Source organism: Maniola hyperantus, chromosome 13 (genome assembly GCF_902806685.2).
Source record: "Maniola hyperantus chromosome 13, iAphHyp1.2, whole genome shotgun sequence".
Taxonomy (NCBI): Eukaryota; Metazoa; Arthropoda; class Insecta; order Lepidoptera; family Nymphalidae; genus Maniola; species Maniola hyperantus.
The window spans coordinates 1,122,562-1,136,906 of NC_048548.1; the positions used below are offsets into that span (position 1 = coordinate 1,122,562).

Genomic DNA, 14,345 nt, shown 5'->3' on the forward strand with positions numbered 1-14,345 from the left:
AAAAAGCCTATGTCACTCTCCAGGTCTTTAACTATACCCATGCAAAAAATCACGTTGATCCGTTGCTCCGTTGCCACGTGATTGAAGGACAAACCAACAAACAAACACACTTTCGCTTTTATAATATAAGGGTACTGATTCTGCCGACAGTAATTTATTTCAGTACTAGGCCTCTATCATAGTAAAGCTCCCATAAGAATGGGGGGGGGGACATAAATATTGTCTCCCCTATAAAATTAAATATAATGTAATGTACCGCAAAGTGCTAACGCGCGTCGCCGCCATTTTAGTGACGTCAGCACTAGACTGAAGTTTCGAGCTGATGGTATATCTTTAAAACGTATATTGTATACTAGCTTATGCTCGCGACTTCGTCCGCGTGGACTACACAAATTTCAACCCCGAATTTTGACTACACAAATTTCAACCTTTCTTAGCGGATGCCTACGTCATAATAGCTATCTGCTTGCCAAATTTCAGCCCGATCCGTCCAGTAGTTTGAGCTTTGCGTTGATAGATCAGTCATTCAGTCAGTCAGTCACCTGTGCCTTTTATATATTTAGATTTTTAAATAACCTTATTTCGATGTTAATGAGACATGGTTCCAGCGCAATAGCAATTTACGGGAATTATATACGAGTATGGGAGTTGTCGTTAATCGAAGAAGCAATGCAATACCCTTCGGAAACGGCGCACGTACGCAAAACATCACCTTATTTTGGCATTATCGCACGATACGCAGAATTTTGTACCAGTATTATTGAGGTCGGTGACTAACGAAGCTATTTGAGAATATTTGCTTAATATGTACATTAAGCTGATAGCGTTACGGTCGGTGTTTACATTAATACAACCAGTTTTATTTTAATTAATGGATTTTTAATTAAACTTATTTATATATATCAATAAATAGAAGATGTAAATAATTTTTTTTGTTATTCTTATGTGTATTCTATCTGTGAAAACTTGTCATTAGCTTTAATCTTCTTCTGTTTTTACCTATTCATTTTTACATATTAGCTGTAAGTTTTCCTGTTAAATAAAATAAAATAAAAATAAAATAAAATATATAAAAGCGAAATACCACCCACTCACTCACTCACTCACTGACTGACTGACTGACTGACTGACTAATCACGAAATCTCAGAAACTATAAAGCCTATACAAAACTTAAAATTTGGAAGATATTACACAGTTTGCATGTAAGTGGATAAAAGGATCTGGCACAACGGGCGGTCGAAGTGCACCAGACACCCAGGTGGTGAGGGTCTCATGTCTTCTTCAAGCTATTTCACACTGGCAAAGTGCATTGTGCTGCTCTTTCACTACAAAAAGCCATGAAACAAAAGAAGAAGAGTTTAGCTGGTTAATATCTATCTATCTACCGACAAAGCCGTGCCGCCAAGCGATTTAGCATTCCGGTACGATGCCGTGTAGAAACTAGAAACCAGAGGGACATGGGTAAACTGTCATACCCCCTCCAGGTTAGCCCGCTTCCATCTTAGGCTGCATCGTCATTTACCACCAGGTGAGATTGCACTCAAGGGCTTCCTTGTATCTGAATAATAATAAAAATCTATCAACCAAACTAGATTTGTATGGAGCGAATGACGGAGAAGCCTCTGTTAACTTTAACTTTATAAGTTACATTAGCTTTGGGTATCTGAAAGAGTAACTTTCATTGTAGCTAATGTAGAAGCTGTGATAGCCTAGTGGTTAGGACGTCCGTCTTCTAATCGGAGGTCGGGGGTTCCTCTAATTTTTCGGAGTTATGTGCGTTTTAAGTAATTAAATATCACTTGCTTTAACTGTGAAGGAAAAATCGTGAGGAAACATGCATGCTTGAGAGTTATCCATAATGTTCTCAAAGGTGTGTGAAGTCTACCAATCCGCACATGGCCCCAGCATGGTAGACTATGGCCAAAACCCTTCTCACTCTGAGAGGAGACCCGTTCTCTGTAGTGAGCCGGCGATGGGTTGATCATGATGAATGTATAGAGGCAGAAATATCAGCCGTAAATCTCCATCGTGATTCAATCGATTCGCTTCAATGTGACGCAAGGCGATCGGATCGGTCTGATTTTTTTTTGTGCTCTGTAGTGAGATAGTGAACGGTGGGCGATGAATCAATCTCTCGGGTTTAGGAGAAATGTGCGTAATCGCGTTCTACCCACTGTGATTCAATGTCTCGGAAATCCATTTACGGTTGTGTATTGCCATATTAATTAGTCAGTAATGCCTTTTGTCTTTTGGGTTTTTTGTTTATTTTAAAGGAAACGATTTTAATAATTCAATATTAATGATATTCAATTTCGATAATTGAAATTTAGCAAAAGTTACAGTTTAAAGCTAATTAAATTTTAAAAGGAAAGATTTTTTTACTCCATATAAACTTTTACAAGTGCTCTTGAATTTTCATATGAATTTATCACTTGCTCGGAATGCTCTTCTTACAAAAAAGACTGTTCTGCCACAGACACTTATGAGCCACTAGCTTATGCTCGCGACTTCGTCCGCGTGGACTACACAAATTTCAATTGAAAATTTCAAAATTCAACCCCTTAGGAGTTGAATTTTCAAAAATCCTTTCTTAGCGGATGCCTACGTCTCAATAGCTATTTGCATGCCAAATTTCAGCCCGCTCCGTCCAGTAGTTTGAGCTGTGCGTTGATAGATCAGTCAGTCAGTCAGTCACCTTTTCCTTTTATATATTTAGAAGTAGCTCTCTCTCTCTGGTCGTTCCTTCATTGTTGAAGATCGTGGTTCTGGCAAACTTCCCTCGAATGGATTATCTGTTTCCACCGGCTTCTGTATCTGTTGGTGGCCATCTTAACTATGTGATCTGTTACTGAGAAGTAGCTCAGTTCTATTCAAATATTATTAAGTACTTAAAAGTAATCTATTTTCTTTAGCTAGGGAGACATGGCAAATTCTTCAAAATTCAAAGCTACCTGTTTAGTTAAGTTAAAATCGCCTTTGTTTTGATCCGTCGAACGTAACCGGAAAACAAAGCGTTTGTAAAGCAAAAATATTGACAACAAGCTACTGTTTTTAGCTGTTTACACACATTAGAGACTTATCGCTCGTCAAAACGTTGCGTAAACGCTTATGACTCAAGAAAAAATATCCTAGTCAAAGGCGCTTCGGGTGCGGATACCCAGGGAGACGCACGCAGGTTCGAATCCTGCCGGTTTCGATTTAAAATTATTTAGGAATTTCCTTGCAGTGTTGTTGGTAAAAACACTATAATGATAACAATCATAAATATTATCTATAAAAGTTGACTGACTGATCTATAAACGCACAGCTCAAACCACTGGACGAATCGGGCTGAAATTTGGCATAAGATAGTTATTATGACGGACATGAAAATGCAATCCATAAAGGAGTGAAACATGGGTTTGAAATTCGTGCAGTGCGCGCCGACGATGTCGCGGGCATAAGCTAGTCTAAAATTCTAAATATATAAAAGGAAAAGGTGACTGACTGACTGACTGACTGACTGACTGACTGATCTATCAACGCACAGCTCAAACTACTAGATGGATTTGGCATGCAGATAGCTATTATGACATAGGCATCCGCTAAGAAAGGATTTTTGAAAATTCAACTCCTAAGGAGGTGAAATAGGGGTTTGAAATTTGTGTAGTCCACGCGGACGAAGTCGCGGGAATAAGCTATTTAAGTATAATTTGAAGCGTTGTCGTGCAGCAAGTGCAACAAGGCAACGTGACAAGAAGTATCCCGTGTGATACAGCTCTTACTGACAGACGATGTAATCCTTATCTATCGCCCACATACCATTGTTTCTGTAGCACGGCCACAACCTTTGAATGTATCGCCATTAAGTCGAGTTTCCCTTGCATTTGGAAAATGTGAGTCATATTCAACATGTATGGTACACCCGAAGGTTTACAGTACGTGACTGGTGTTGGTTTGCCATATTTGGTTATTTAGTGTCGTGCTCAAAATACGCCGACTTGATTTGTGCAATGTACCTACTTCAACACTGGCTCTTATATAATGTAGAACACTTGACAATTTACAATATGCAAATTAAGCACTTGTAAAATATGTATTACTTTTTCCAATGCTGTGTCCTAAACGGCCTTCCAACTTTCGGAGTTTTGTGCGTTATTATAAATGCGAAAGTGTGTTTATTTGTTGGTTTGTCCTTCAATCACGTAGCAACGGAGCAACGAATCGACGTGTTTTTTTTTTGTATGGCTATAGTTTAAGACCTGGAAAGGGACATAGGCTACTTTTTATACATGGTAAATCAAAGAGTTCCCACGGGATTTTTAAAAACTTAAATCCACGCGTACGAAGTCCCGGGCATCAGCTAGTTAACTAAATTACAAAGCGTTTAAACTACCGTGAGTGATTTCCATTATAAATACTATCTGTCCCGGCTTACTCACGTGTGTAGTCGACGTTAGCCCGACTAGTTTCGAACCCATATGGGGTCCTTTTTCAAGGGAGTCCGTTCGCGCACGCGCCGCGGTTTCGACTACACACGTGAGTAAAGCCGGGACAGATAGTATTTATAATACAAAGATCCACAACATTTATTAGTATATGCTTAAACGTACCTGCCTGGGATTCAGCGGCGTGCATAGGGGGTTCTAAGCTAGGGTAGGCATTAGCCAGTTAGGTTACTCATGATGAAAAATAACCATTGAGCCATTTCAACTTGGGTAAGCAGTGCTTTTATGCCTCTATGACCTGCACGCCGCAGCTGGGATTATATATCCTAAGTTCTAGATTTTAGATTTAGATTTATTTATTCATTTGCTTTCATGGTTACAAGCCCCGTTCGGGCGTTGCAAAGTTAGGTACATTAACAATACATTCATGCTAAATACATAATAATTATACAATTACATGCAAACTACGTGTTAAATTTATTTATAATAGACTAGCTTATGCTCGCGACTTCGTCCGCGTGGACTACACAAAATTCAAATCCCTATTTCAACCCCTTAAAGGTTGAATTTTCAAATATCCTTTCTTAGCGGATGCCTACGTCATAATAGCTATCTGCGTGCCAAATTTCAGCCCGATCCGTCCAGTAGTTTGAGCTGTACGTTGATAGATCAGTCAGTCAGTCAGTCAGTCACCTTTTCCTTTTATATATTTAGATTTTATCAGGTAATTCATTTTTAATCGAAATTATTTATATTTTATTTATTGATCGCACTAATTAATTAAGTTTATTAATCTAACCCTTGTCCAAGATCATCACAGCTTTTTTTTGCAAGTCCGTAATCAAAAACAATGACGACTCACACGATGTCAGTGATGCATTCCGTCCGGGCTCGCAGGCATGCTCGGTGCATGTTTCACACACAGCCTTTTCCCTAAAGCCTTATTATACGTGAAAATAACGTGCCTATACTAAAATACGGAATCCAAATAAATCATAATAACTTACTTAGGCCACAGATCGCTACGCTATTCGGTTAGGAGATATGCACCAATATGAAACAGGAGTTAATTATTCGGCGCAATATTCGGCTAAGGAGGATTTACGTCTAGCTCCGCGTATAATCGGCTTCGCGTAATTGGATTAGGAGCGCCGTTAAGACCGACTGGAGAATAACACCCACACTCTCCCAAATTGGTTAAACAAACTATCTGTCGAGTTTCTTTCGGTCGAGACTGTCTCCCCTATCTGTCTGGATGCAACTCGGCCATTCGGACGAGTTTCTTTCGGTCGAGACTGTCTCCCAAGTAATTCAGGGTGAGATCTATAGAGCGCACTCTGACTGAGCTTAGACTTAAGAGAGAGTTAAAACGCGTTCTTCCTGAACGTCTCCTTTTGACTCAATCTTAAGTCTGAGCAAAGTAAAAGTGCGCTCTATAGATCTCAGTCTTAGACTAAGCATTGTTACTAACGGATACACCTTAGTATATTCAAATCAGCTGGTAAATGCTAGTTAGAATTGTTGATATTTTTGGTTTGACTAGTTGGACTATTTTTTCTTACTACGGTGAAAGAAAACATCGTAAGGAAACCTGCATGCCTGATGGTTCTCCATAATGTTCTCAAAGGTAAAAAAGTAAGGTTTTAAGTCCGCCAATTCGCATTTGGCCAGCGCGGCGGACTATGGCCAAAACCCTTCTCATTCTGAAAGGAAACCCATTCTCAGTAGTGGGCCGGCGATGGGTTGATCATGAAATGCAGCCAAAACAATGTTTTATTATTATTCAGATACAAGTTAGCCCTTAACTGAAATCTCACCTGGTGGTAAGTGATGCTACAGTCTAAGATGGAAGCGGGCTAACCTGGAAGGGGTATAGCAGTTTTTATTGAACCCACACCCGTTTGGTTTCTACACGGCATCGTACCGGAACGCTAAATCGCTTGGCGGCATGGCTTTGCCGGTAGGGTGGTAACTAGCCCCGGCCGAAGCCTCCAGACCACACCAGACCAGAAATTTAGAAATTATAAAATTCCAAACCCCTGCCGGGCATCGAACCCGTGACCTCCCACTAATAAGACAACAGCGCTTACTACTGCGCCAGGGAGGTCGTCAGAATGTCAGTGTAATAGTGGTGCTATCAGCGGATGGCGATAGGGACGAAATGGTATCCTGCGTTGGCGGGTCAACGACCTGAGGACGAGCTATGTCACGATAATAACTATTGTAAGGACGAGCTATGTCACGATAATAACTATTGTAAGCCTTGTAGGGGATGTGATACAACAAAAATCGGTCAAGCGCGAGTCGGACTCACATACCAAGGGTTCCGTGCCATTGAACGAGAAACAACACTTTATTATTTTTTCTCAATTTTCATAGCAGTAATTTTTGAAATTTTTGAATTGTTGTTACAGCGGCAATAGAAATAGATATTCTGTGAAAATTTCAACTCCACCTATTACGGTTCACGAGATACAGCCCGCTGATAGACAGACGGACGGTCTGACGTACATGGGAGGCTTAGTAATAGGCCACCCTTTGGGTACGGAAACCTAAACAAGAACAATACATTTTTAAAAGCTTTCATTCTGAGAAGAGACCTGAGATTTGAGAATCTGACGAATCGAACTCAGTGCCTTTTACTTGTGAGTCAGATTGATCGTCAAATAGGTACCTATCTGTTGTCTTAATCATCATCATGATCATCACGAGCAACCCATCGTCGGCTCACTACAGAGCACGGGTCTCCCCTCAGAGTGAGAACGGTTTTGGCCATAGTCGCTGGCCAAGTGCGGATTGGTAGACTTCACACATCTTTGAGTACATTATGGAGAACTCTCAGGCATGCAGGTTTCCTCGCGATGTTTTTCTTCACCGGTAAAGCAAGTGATATTTAATTTTAAACCGTAGGTACATTATCTTTGAAAAGTTAGAGGTGTGTGCCCGGGATCGAACTCCCGACCTCCGTTTAGGAGGCGGGCGTTCTTACCACTAGGCTATCGCAGATGTCTTAATGGATTAGTCTAATTCTGTCCTGTAACTTGATCTCAAATCTATCTATAGATATTAGATAGAGGCGGAGATAAGATAGAACTACAACATGATTCGTGACGTCATATCCGACCGAGAGACCGACTTAATAATCTAAATATATAAAAGGAAAAGGTGACTGACTGACTGACTGACTGACTGACTGATCTATCAACGCACAGCTCAAACTACTGGACGGATCGGGCTGTTGGCATGCAGATAGCTATTATGACGTAGCCATCCGCTAAGAAAGGATTTTTGAAAATTCAACCCCTAAGGGAGTATAATAGGGGTTTGAAATTTGAGTAGTCCACGCGGACGAAGTCGCGAGCATGAGCTAGTATTACATATGTTGTATGAAAGATTGGACAACACCATGTTTACTGTGGAACAAGTCTTATTACATCATCATCAACAGTTAATAGTTTTTTTTTGCTGAAGGTCGTATTATAGATTCCACAGTGCAAAAAAATATTGAGTCCATCAAAAAAAACCGTCCAAGTGCGAGTCAGGCTCGCGCAATGAGGGTTCCGTACTACAGTCATATTTTTTCGACATTTTGCTGGATAATTCAAAAACTATGATGCATAAAAATAAATAAAAATCTGTTTTAGAATGTACAAGTGAAGACCTTTCATATGATACCCCACTTGATATAGTTATCTCACTTCGAAAGTTGAAAATACTAATTATTAGTTCATGACCACAATTTAATTATTTTTGTGTGATCTAAAGGTCAACGGGAAGTACCCTGTAGGTTTCTTGACAGACAGACAGACAACAAAGTGATCCTATAAGGGTTCCGTTTTTCCTTTTGAGGTACGGAACCCTAAAAATGGTTTAATTTTCGTCTAGCTAATGTCCGCTACTTCATTCGAGTGTATTTAGGTTTTTGAAATTTTCATGGGGCTTGGGAACTCTTTAACCGGAATAAAAAATATCCTATCTTCAGAATGCACAAGCTGTTCCCGTGCAAAAAGTTTAATTCTGTGGCTAAAAAGGTAAACCGGAGAGAAATACACACCTCCACATTGTAAAACTAGATAGTGACCCGCGACTTCGTCCGGGTGTACTTAGGTTTTTTTTTTAAATCCCGTGGGAATTCTTTGATTTTCCAGGATAAAAAGTAGGCTATGTCCGCCCCCGGGATGTAAGCTAACTTTGTACCAAATTTAGATCAAAATCGGTGAAACTGTTGGTCCGTGAAAAGCTTGCAGACAGACAGACACTTTCTCATTTATAATATTAGTGTACATAGTGTATGAAATGAGTTGAGATGAAATGAAATTAAAATGAATTTATATTAGTATGGGTAGCTGGCAGTGGCGTGCACAGGAGTTCAAGCCAGGGTATGCATTTAAGTATGAACTTATTTTACGGCAGGTTATAATAAAAAATAAGCATTGATTTACTACAATGAGGGTAAGCTGTGCGTTTATGCTTCTATGAGCTGCACGCCACTGGTAGCTGGGTTCGTAAATTTGTTTCTGATGCTGTTATTTTTGTCTTCACCAACTTCGAAGTTGCCTACCACATGAAATGATTTTAAATTTTCACGAATCGCTACAATCAGGCGGCCGCCAGTGCACCTGTTCCGAGGGGAGCGCCACCTGCCTCCCGAGGGCTCCATGGAGGCACTTTAAATGTATTCCGAGGCGGATACGAACCTCACTTGACTCCTCGATAATGTATTGCAGAACGAAAACTTTGTAAATCATATTGCAAAGACGAATAGTAACGATAAATGGATAATTTTAAATAGGTACATATCAAAAATTGCGGAACCGGCTCAAAGAGCTGCATTGTAATATGGGCCTTTGAAAGTAGTTTTGATAACTGCAAAGTGGCGCTACTAGATGGCATTGACAGTCGCTTTAGTACTGAGTGAACATGCATATACATATATCACAAATTTCGTCACTGGCAGTAAGCGAAACCGTGGCCTAGCGGTCAAGGCGTCGGGCGCGAAACCCAGAAGACACAGGTTCGAATCCTGCCGGTTCCGCAATTTTTGATAATTATTTAGGAATTTCCTTGAAGTGTAGGTATAAACTAACACTTTCATAAAAATTATGAAAAAATAAAGATAATTGGATAACTTTGGAACACATTTCATCGTGGAATTTTTAAATTAAATGGAAGAGGAATGTACAGTCAAATGTATCCGATTTGCCGAGGAGCACGACAATAGTGCAACGGGTGGGGTTTGAACCGGCGAACTTTCGGATTTCAGTCCGCTCCTTTAACCGTTGAGCTATTAAGGCTCTGTCTATTGAGGATCTGACTAACTAACTACTACAAACGTAGTTAACGATCTTTCAATCCCCAACTAAGTTGGAAACAATACCAGAACAGCTCCGCATCAGACTGGAAAATTAGTTCACGACAAGTCGACGCCGCGCCAGGGCGCGTGGCGGAATTTAATTATTTCTAACTTCATTCCAACCGTGTGACATGCCCCGTTGATGTGTTTAATATAATAACTGCTCCCAAATGGAGAACCTTCTGAAATTACGAACAAAGCCTTCATGTTAAATTTTATATCTACATTAAAAATAAATAAAAAATAAGCTGTTATGTTCTAAAACACAATTATCATCTAAGCAGGCACATTATTAAATAATTCTATTATTAATTTAAGAAGGAACTAAGCCAAACTTCATTGTCGCTAATAGTTCCTCCTTGTGTTGGGGTCTGGGGACAATACGCAGAGAAACTTTCAGCTTTTATAAAATAACGAAGGTCTGGCACGCGCCAGTCTTAGTCTATAACGCCTTAGAAATATGTATTTTTGACATAGGCATAATCCCATTTCCCAAAAAAATTAATTGCAAGAGACCAAGAAATTGCGAGGAAGATCAGATCCCCTATTCGGTGTTCATGGTTGAACCATTAAGGTAATAAAATAGACATACAAACAGAGTAAAGGGGTTTGAATATTTTAGTATAAAGCCTGGCCTATCTACGTGTTCGCCATTTTTTTCAAAATAGCGGCCACACAAAAACTGGCATTAATCAATAAGGGGCATCAATACAAACAAGTATTGTATGAGACAAAAAAGTGTCACGTTTCCGAGATAATTAAGCTATCAATTTCGGTGGTGTCATCTGTACAGCAGTCTAGCCACCAGTAGAACTTTGATTTATGATATTTTGGAAAGAAAAGTGAAGGACAGTAATTAGAAAGGGCAGAATCTGCGAATCCCTTTTTCATTAGTACCCTTATTATAAATGCGAAAGTGTGTTTGTTTGTTGGTTTGTCCTTCAATCACGTCGCAACGGTGCAACGGATTGACGTGATTTTTGCATGGGTATAGATAAAGACCTGGAGAGTGACATAGGCTACTTTTTATTCCGGAAAATCAAGGAGTTCCCAGGGGATTTTCGAAAACCTAATTCCACGCAGACGAAGTCGCGGGCATCAGCTAGTTTATGATAATAGTAAAGATGGCGCCTCTAGCTCACTAAACCACATTACAATAACATAATGTGCATCTAAGAATCTATCAGACGACCCTATAATGAGCTGCAGAAATTCCAATAACACGTCTTAGAATACGGAGTATGCATAATTGTTTCCTGCTGAGTCAGCGGTTATACTGGCTAGCAACCTGCTACTACGGATCTGAATAGTGACGAGGGTTCTTTTTAATTTATAGACTACTAGCTGAACCCCGCGGCTTCGCCCGCGGTTAGGTTTTTTAAAATAAATAAAAATCCCGTGGAAACTCTTTGATTTTCCGTGATAAAAAGTAGCTTATGTCGATTTCCGGGACGCAACCTACCTTTATACCCATATAAATCGGTTGAACAATCCCGTAGAAACTCTTTGATTTTCCGGGATAAAAAGTAGCCTATGTCCGTCCCCGGTATGTAAGCTAACTCTGTACCAAATTTCATCGAAATCGGTTAAACGGATGGGCCGTGAAAAGTTAGCAGACAGACAGACACAATATCGCATTTAAAATACTAGATGATGCCCGTGACTTCGTTAGTTTATTTTTCCGGGATAAAAAGTAGCCTATGTCCTCCCCCGGGATATAAGCTAACTCTGTACCAAATTTCATCAAAATCGGTTAAACGGCTGGGCCGTGAAAAGTTAGCAGACATACAGACGGACCGACACACTTTCGCATTTATAATACTAGTATGGATTAGTATATAGTATTATGTAGTACATTAGTATGGCTTTAAATAGCGCTTGGCTGGAATCAGACCTGGTGGCAAGTGATGATGCAGCGTAAGACGGAGCGCGCTTGCCTACAAGATGCGTGTTCACTATTGATGTCTTACCTACTTCTTAGGAAATATACCGTAACGATTCACTTTTTACTTTTAAATTTAAAAAAAAACATCTTAAACAGAGATCTACTAGTAAGTGCATACTCATCTATCTACAAAGTACAAACGAGTAACTATTCTATGAATTTTTTGTCCGTTATGTGCCTTCTGAAGATGAAGGTCTTCTGCGATCACGACTCGGTCGGTCTTGTTTTTCCAGATTTCTCAATGCTTTTACATAACATGACTCATACGAGTAACATATTATTTATTAGTCTGATGGGTGTGACTGTTCACTTGTTAAAATGTACCAACTGCCTGAACAGATTTTTAGTTTTTCAATCGCTTCATACAATCGTAATGTTCTCATTTGAATAGGTATTAAGGCGAGTCACCGAGGCGGGCAGCGCGGCTTTGAAGTAAACCGCTTCGCAACGTTCAAATTCTGTGTTTCAAACGTTAAATTTGAATTTAATAAATTATAGAAGTCCTGTTGAAAACCAAAATTTAGCAGGTTCTCTGTAGTACTTAAAGACAAATATTTCCATATAAAAATTATTTGCCAAGTCAGAAATTTTAGTGTTAAATAATTCGTTTTAGACTTTTATTTCGACTTATTTCAAGATTTTATTTGATCGAGTGAAGTACTTCCCATTGTGTATCAAAGTAGCACATTCTTTAGACAATGTCTTTAGGTATATTGTATATTTTTAGCAAGGCCATTATTTAATAGTAAATACCTAAAACATTTGATCTAGCAAACCAGTTTTTTCCGCTTAGCTTCGGTGACTCACCTTAAAGACCGCCAAGACGAGCCAAACTAAAGGATGGGGCACTACAGTACGCAACAGACAGTAATGTACATCGACATTTAGAACGACATTTCGGCTTTGTAGAGCGTTGTCTCTGTCGCTCATATCTATATGACGTTCTGTCGGTCTCAATGACAGGGAAAACGCTCTACAAATCTGCAATCTCCTTCTAAATGTCGATGTACATTACTTTCTGCCGCGTACTGTACCTGCCTACCTTTTCTGGAAGCGTTTTTTCGAATAATATTTACCATTTTAGCGTTTGAAATAACTTTATTATTATTCGTTTCATCTTTCATTTTATTTCTACCCACTTTCTTTTGTATAAAGTCGTAGTTGATTTGTGGATAAGATAATAGACTGTTTATGTGTTAAATTTCTCATGTAAGTGAATTTAATTCTTATAGTGAGAATAAAGTTCTTTAACCGTAAGTATATTCATATACGTATTACTATATTTTAACGGCCAGCATTACGTTTGCTAAGCGGAATTCCGATCTCGTGACTCATTGAAAACGTGACGGAACCATACTTTTCCTTTGTGAACGCATATTTTGTTCAACAACTGATTACACAGTGTCCAAAGGACAGACGGTTCTCGATTAAACCAAAATGATGTATCTGCTGGTCGATGCACTATCGTAATTCGTAACCAATGGAAATTGTTGTGATTGGCTGAATTGATGGTATTCTTGTTGCAACAATGCATTGTGTCCAATAGTGAGCGGGTGTCGGCCAATCAGAGGTGATTGCGATCCTCACACTGCAGATGTCAAATTACCGCGGTAGGGCCAGTAGTATTTATTCATATCATAGGATAGATCACTTTGTTGTCTGTCTGTCTGTCTGTCTTCTAGAGGCCTTTTTACTGACATCTACTGTATTATTACTTATGAAAAAAAATGAAAATGAAAAAAATGAAAAGTGCTTACGAATAGTCGGATGCATCTACCACTTTATCATTGAGGAACTTGCCATCATGAGGAAAATAAAATTAGGTATGTTTGAAGATCTTGCTCAATAGCAACACCAAATGCACTCAAGTCCTAACTCCTAACATTGACATGTTATACTTGTACATAAGTTGTACATGTCCATTAGCGCTAGAGTCGGGCCAAATTAGGAAGGCGTGTCGTGGAAACTGTGCCGCGCTGGCTCTTGTATCTTTGCATCAGTCAACAGCGGTGACGGATAGTAGGTATGGCTTTACCAAGGCTTTGGCTTTGCGTATTTATATATGTTATAGGGTATGTTACCCTTTTTTTAAAGTGTCTTAATTTGATACTAAAGTGGATAATAATAAACACCAAAACATTTACAATTTTTTTATTTAATCGAGAAGTGCAATAAAAATGCATTTAAATTTTACATTTCAAATTTCTTGAATTCGTTTTCACCAGTAAAAAACTACATCATTCCTGAGTAACATCGGCTATATTTTATTTTCAAAAAAATTAGAGATACCTACGAAAATTGTAATAAGCTACCCGTGTGAAGCTGGGGCGTGTTGCTAGTTAGATATAAATTCTACTTAGAAAATGTAAGCAAACGGTGCAGCCTACCATGTTTACATAACTTTACTGTGCCCTCCAGACGCTAGGTCAGATCGCAAATTGATTCGCAATAACAATTATTGCCCCTGTCCGTTATCGGTCGCCGATAACAGATAGTACTTTGATGTCGCCGCCCTGTCGAGATACATACCAGAGTGTTAAGTTTCTAATGCACCAACTGATTTCATTATTTAACTAGCTTATGACTACACAAATTTCAAACCCCTATTTTACCCCCTAC

The 14,345-nt window shown here is 39.3% G+C and overlaps 1 protein-coding gene across 3 annotated transcripts in view; it reads left to right on the forward strand.

Moving 5' to 3' along the window:
- The window catches only part of LOC117987759 (myosin heavy chain, non-muscle-like), a 121,942-nt gene that overhangs the window by 64,058 nt on the left and 43,539 nt on the right, over positions 1–14,345 (forward strand). The gene's annotated exons all lie outside the window — the stretch shown is intronic.